We start from the raw sequence: 7,004 nt of genomic DNA, 5'->3' as shown, positions 1-7,004 counted from the left end.
TTTTCTGTGATTTCAGGTATTTTCTGGCTGAAATTAAGGGACTTGAGCAAGAATCAGATTCAGAGGTTGAAGAAGGACTGCTAATGCTGTTGGATTCTGACCTCCCTGCACTCAAAGTGGATTTTCTGGAGCTACAGAACTCAAAATGGCGCGCTTTTAATTGCGTTGGAAGGTAGACATTCAGGGCTTTCCAGCAATATATAATAGTCCATACTTTGACCGAGTTTAGACAACGTAAAAGGGCGTTGAACGCCAATTCTACGCTGCTGTCTGGAGTTAAACGCCAGAAACACATCACAAGCCAGAGTTGAACGCCAGAAATACGTTACAAACTGGCGTTCAACTCCAAGATTGACCTCTACACGTGTAACATTCAAACTCAGCCCAAGCACACACCAAGTGGGCCCCGGAAGTGGATTTATGCATCAATTACTTACTTCTGTAAACCCTAGTAACTAGTTTAGTATAAATAGGACTTTTTACTATTGTATTAGACATCTTTGGAACATCTTTGGACGCCTAGTTCTTAGATCATGGGGGCTGGCCATTCGGCCATGCCTGAACCTTTCACTTATGTATTTTCAAACGGTAGAGTTTCTACACTCCATAGATTAAGGTGTGGAGCTCTGCTGTTCCTCAAAGATTAATGCAAAGTACTATTGTTTTTCTATTCAATTCAACTTATTCCGCTTCTAAGATATTCATTCGCACTTCAACCTGAATGTGATGAACGTGACAATCATCATCATTCCCTATGAATGCGTGCCTGACAACCACTTCCGTTCTACCTTAGATTGAATGAGTATCTCTTAGATCTCTTAATCAGAATCTTCGTGGTATAAGCTAGATTAATGGCGGCATTCATGAGAGTCCGGAAAGTCTAAACCTTGTCTATGGTATTCCGAGTAGGACTCTGGGATTGAATGACTGTGACGAACTTCAAACTCGCGAGTGCTGGGCGTAGTGACAGACGCAAAAGGAGGGTGAATCCTATTCCAGTATGATCGAGAACCTCAGATGATTAGCCGTGCTGTGACAGAGCATTTGGACCATTTTCACAAGAGGATGGGATGCAGCCATTGACAAGGGTGATGCCTCCAGACGATTAGCCATGCAGTGACAGCGCATCGGACCATTTTCCAGAGAGGATAAAAAGTAGCCATTAACAACGGTGATGTCCTTACATAAAGCTAGCCATGGAAAGGAGTAAGACTGATTGGATGAAGACAGCAGGAAAGCAGAGGTTCAGAGGAACGAAAGCATCTCTATACACTTATCTGAAATTCTCACCAATGATATACATAAGTGTTTCTATCCTTATTTTCTATCTATTTATTATTTATGTTCGAAAACTCCATAACTATTTTATATCCGCCTGACTGAGATTTACAAGGTGACCATAGCTTGCTTCATACCAACAATCTCCGTGGGATCGACCTTTACTCACGTAAGGTTTATTACTTGGACGACCCAGTGCACTTGCTGGTTAGTTGTATCGAAGTTGTGAATGAAAAACGATTTATTAAGACGTGCGTACAGAGTTTCTGGTGCCGTTGCCTGAGATCACAATTCCGTGCACCAAGTTTTTGGCGCCGTTGCCGGGGATTGTTCGAGTTTGGACAACTGACAGTTCATCTTGTTGCTCAGATTAGGTAACTTTCTTTCTGTTTTATTTTCAAAAAATTTTCAAAAATTTTTCTTTGTTTTCGTTTTTCTTCAAATAAATTTTCGAAAAAAAATGTTTTCAAAAATATATTTTTCTTCAGAGTTTTTAAGAATGCATTCTAGTGTTTCATGATGATTTGTTGAATCCTGGCTGGATGTAAAGCCATGTCTAAATTCGTTTGGACTGAGGCTTCAACTAATCACTTCAATGCATGTAATTCCATACTAAAGCTTGGCTGGCTATTAAGCCATGCCTAACCCTCAGATTGGAGCTTTAGGCTAAGAGTGAAAGATTCCTGGAATTCATATTAAAAATTTTGAAATCCTTATTTTTCTTTTTCACATTAATTTTCGAAAAATACCAAAAAAATTAGAAAATAAAAAAAATCAAAAAAATATTTTTGTGTTTCTTGTTTGAGTCATGTGTCATGTTATAAGTTTGGTGTCAATTGCATGTTCATCTTGCATTTTTCGAAAATTCATGCATTCATAGTGTTCTTCATGATCTTCAAGTTGTTCTCGGTAAGTCTTCTTGTTTGATCTTGATGCTTTCTTGTTTTGTGTCTTTTCTTGTTTTTCATGTGCATTTTTGCATTCATAGTGTCTGAACATGAAAGATTTCTAAGTTTGGTGTCTTGCATGTTTTCTTTGCATATAAAAATTTTCAAAAATATGTTCTTGATGTTCATCATGATCTTCAAAGTGTTCTTGGTGTTCATCTTGACATTCATACCATTCTTGCATGCATTCATTGTTTTGATCTAAAAATCTTCATGCATTGCATCATTTTCATGTTCTTCTCTCTCATCATTAAAAATTCAAAAATCAAAAAAATATCTTCCCCTTTTTCTCTCATAAAATTCGAAAATTTGAGTTGACTTTTTCAAAAAAATTTTTAAAATCTAGTTGTTTCTTATGAGTCAAATCAAATTTTCAATTTGAAAATCTTATCTTTTTCAAAATTTTTTTCAAAAATCATATCTTTTTCACTTTTCTTATTTATTTTCGAAAATTTTAAAAATATTTTTCAAAAATCTTTTTCTTAATTTTACATCAAATTTTCGAAAATATCTTCATCAATTAATGTTTTGATTCAAAAATTTCAAGTTTGTTACTTACTTGTTAAGAAAGATTCAAACTTTAAGTTCTAGAATCATATCTTGTGATTTCTTGTGAATCAAGTCATTAATTGTGATTTTAAAAATCAAATCTTTTTCAAAACTAATTTCAATCATATCTTTTCAAAAATATCTTTTTATCTTATCTTTTTCAAAATCATATCTTTTTCAAAATTTGATTTTAAAATATCTTTTCTAACTTCTTATCTTCTTATCTTTTCAAAAATTGATTTTCAAAATTTGTTTCAACTAACTAACTAACTTTTTGTTTGTTTCTTATCTTTTTCAAAACTACCTAACTAACTCTCTCTTTCTCTAATTTTCGAAAATATCTCCCTCTTTTTCAAAAAATTCTTTTTAATTAACTAATTATTTCTTGATTTTAATTTTATTCCTAATTTTTGAAAATTACTAACCTTTATCAAAAAAATCATTTTCGAAAATCACTAACCCTTTTTCAAAAATAATTTTCGAAAATCCTTCTCTTTCATCTCCTTCTATGTGTTTATTCATCTACTAACACTTCTCTTCATCTCACATCTCTGCTCTCCTCACCCTTGTGTTTCTTTCTTTACATTCTTTTCTTCTACTCTTCCTTTCTTCCACTCACCTAAGGAAACCTCTATACTTGGGCAAAAAAGATCCCTATTATTATTATTTTTCTGTTTCCTCTTTTTCATATGAGCAGGAGCAAGGACAAGAATATTCTTGTTGAAGCAGATCCAGAACCTGAAAAGACTCTGAAGAGGAAACTAAGAGAAGCTAAATTACAACTATCCAACAAGCACCTGTCAGGAATTTTCGAACAGGAAGAGGAGATGGCAGCCAAAAATAATAATAATGCAAGGAGGATGCTTGGTGACTTTACTGCACCTAATTCCAATTTACATGGAAGAAGCATCTCCATTCCTGCCATTGGAGCAAACAATTTTGAGCTGAAGCCTCAATTAGTTTCTCTGATGCAGCAGAACTGCAAGTTTCATGGACTTCCATCTGAAGATCCTTTTCAGTTCTTAACTGAATTCTTGCAGATATGTGATACTGTTAAGACTAATGGAGTAGATCTTGAAGTCTACAGGCTCATGCTTTTCCCTTTTGCTGTAAGAGACAGAGCTAGAATATGGTTGGACTCTCAACCTAAGGATAGCCTGAACTCTTGGGATAAGCTGGTCAAGGCTTTCTTAGCCAAGTTCTTTCCTCCTCAAAAGCTGAGTAAGCTTAGAGTGGATGTTCAAACCTTCAGACAGAAAGAAGGTGAATCCCTCTATGAAGCTTGGGAGAGATACAAAGAACTGACCAAAAAGTGTCCTTCTGACATGCTTTCAGAATGGACCATCCTGGATATATTCTATGATGGTCTATCTGAATTGGCTAAGATGTCATTGGATACTTCTGCAGGTGGATCCATTCACCTAAAGAAAATGCCTGCAGAAGCTCAAGAACTCATTGACATGGTTGCTAACAACCAGTTCATGTACACTTCTGAGAGGAATCCTGTGAATAATGGGACGCCTCAGAAGAAGGGAGTTCTTGAAATTGATACTCTGAATGCCATATTGGCTCAGAATAAAATATTGACTCAGCAAGTCAATATGATTTCTCAGAGTCTGAATGGAATGCAAGCTGCATCCAACAGTACTCAAGAGGCATCTTCTGAAGAAGAAACTTATGATCCTGAAATCCCTGCAATAGCAGAGGTGAATTACATGGGTGAACCTTATGGAAACACCTATAACCCCTCATGGAAAAATCACCCAAATCTCTCATAGAAGGATCAACAAAGGCCTCAACAAGGCTTTAATAATGGTGGAAGATATAGGTTTAACAATAGTAAACCTTTTCCATCATCCACTCAGCAACAGACAGAGAACTCTGAACAAAATACCTCTAATTTAGCAAACTTAGTCTCTGATCTATCTAAGGCCACTGTAAATTTCATGAATGAAACAAGGTCCTCCATTAGAAATTTGGAGGCACAAGTGGGCCAGCTGAGTAAAAGGATCATTGAAATCCCTCCTAGTACTCTCCCAAGCAATACAGAAGAAAATCCAAAAGGAGAGTGCAAGGCCATTGACATAGTCAACACGGCCGAACCTGGAGAGGAAGGGGAGGACGTAAATCCCAGTGAGGAAGACCTCCTGGGATGTCCAGTGATCAATAAGGAGTTTCCCTTTGAGGAACCAAAGGAATCTGAGACTCATCTAGAGACCATAGAGATTCCATTGAACCTCCTTATGCCCTTCATGAGCTCTGACGAGTATTCATCTTCTGAAGAGAATGAGGATGTTACTGAAGAGTAAGTTACCAAGTACCTTGGTGCAATCATGAAGCTGAATGCCAAATTATTTGGTATTGAGACTTGGGAAGATGAACCTCCCTTGGTCACCAATGAACTAAGTGATCTGGACCAACTGACATTGCCTTAGAAGAAACAGGATCCTGGAAAGTTCGTAATACCTTGTACCATAGGCAACATGATCTTTGAAAAGGCTCTGTGTGACCTTGGTTTAGGGATAAACCTCATGCCCCTCTCTGTAATAGAGAAACTGGGAATCTTTGGGGTGCAAGCTACTAAAATCTCATTAGAGATGGTAGACAATTCAAGAAAACAGGCTTATGGACAAGTAGAGGATGTGTTAGTAAAGGTTGAAGGCCTTTACATCCATGCTGATTTCATAGTCCTAGATACTGGGAAGGATGAGGATGAATCCATCATCCTTGGAAGGCCCTTCCTAGCCACAGCAAGAGCTGTGATTGATGTTGACAGAGGTGAACTAGTCCTTCAATTGAATGAGGACTCCCTTGTGTTTAACACTCGAGGTCATCCTTCTGTAAACATGAAGAGGAAGCATAAAAAGCTTCTCTCAAAACAGAGTCAACCAGAGCCCCCACAATCAAGCTCTAAGTTTGGTGTTGGGAGGCCACAACCAAACTCTAAGTTTGGTGTTGAACTCCCATATCCAAACTCTAAGTTTGGTGTTGGGAAGTCTCAACAATGCTCTGAACATCTGTGAGGCTCCATGAGAGCCCACTGTCAAGCTATTGACATTAAAGAAGCGCTTGTTGGGAGGCAACCCAATTTTTATTTATCTAATTTTATTTTTCTTGTTCTTTCATGTTTTATTAGGTTCATGATCATGTGGAGTCACAAAATAAATATAAAAATTGAAAACGGAATAAAAAACAGCAGAAAAAAAAATCACACCCTGGAGGAAGACCTTACTGGCGTTTAAACGCCAGTAAGAAGCATCTGGCTGGCGTTCAACGCCAGAACAGAGCATGGTTCTGGCGCTGAACACCCAAAATGGGCAGCATCTGGGCATTTGAACGCTAGAATTGCACCCTGGAGAAGAGTTGGCGCTGAACGCCCAGAACAAGCATGGTTCTGGCGTTCAACGCCAGAAATGGGCAACAAATGGGCGTTCAACGCCCAGAACAAGCACCAATCTGGCGCTGAACGCCCAGAGTTGTGTGCAAGGGCATTTTGCATGCCTAATTTGGTGCAAGGTTGTAAATCCTTGAACACCTCAGGATCTGTGGACCCCACAGGATCACCTCAGGATCTGTGGACTCCACAGGATCCCCACCTACCTCCACTCACTTCTTCTCACCCCTCTTTCACACAATCCCATAAACACTCTTCCCCAAAACTCTTCACCAATCACCTCAATCTCTCTTCCCTATCACCACTTCACCACTCACATTCATCCACTCTTCCCCATAAACCTACCTCATAAACCCCACCTACCTTCAAAATTCAAAATCAATTTCTCACCCAAAACCCACCCTTATGGCCGAACCTTACCCCCCCCCCCACCCTTCCCTATATAAAGCCCTCCATTCTTCTTCAAATTCACACAACACAACCCTCTCTTCCCCTTCTTGGCCGAAACACCTCTCTCTCTCCCTCTTCTCCATTTCTTCTTCTTCTTCATCTATTCTTTCTTCTCTTGCTCGAGGGCGAGCAATATTCTAAGTTTGGTGTGGTAAAAGCATAAGCTTTTTGTTTTTCCATTACCATTGATTGCACCCAAGACCGGAGAATCCTCTAGAAAAGGGAAAGGGAAGACAAAAGCTTCCACCTCCGAGTAATGGGAGATGGAAAGATTCATCTCCAAATCCCATCAAGACCACTTCTATGATGTTGTGGCCAAGAAGAAGGTGATCCCCGAGGTCCCTTTCAAGCTCAAGAGAAATGAGTATCCGGAGATCCGACATGAA

General features: G+C 38.5%; 1 non-coding gene across 1 annotated transcript; it reads right to left on the bottom strand.

The window, feature by feature from the left end:
- Window positions 1-3,997: 3,997 nt before the first annotated feature.
- LOC148554838 (small nucleolar RNA R71) lies at window positions 3,998-4,105 on the bottom strand. The gene has a single exon (XR_015886751.1). It is a non-coding gene; the product is annotated as a small nucleolar RNA R71 (small nucleolar RNA).
- Between the last annotated feature and the right edge of the window lie 2,899 nt (window positions 4,106-7,004).

This window comes from Arachis ipaensis, chromosome B6, assembly GCF_059453495.1.
Source record: "Arachis ipaensis isolate K30076 ecotype BB chromosome B6, ASM5945349v1, whole genome shotgun sequence".
Classification (NCBI taxonomy): Eukaryota; Viridiplantae; Streptophyta; class Magnoliopsida; order Fabales; family Fabaceae; genus Arachis; species Arachis ipaensis.
This window is presented reverse-complemented; position numbering and strand designations above follow the sequence as displayed.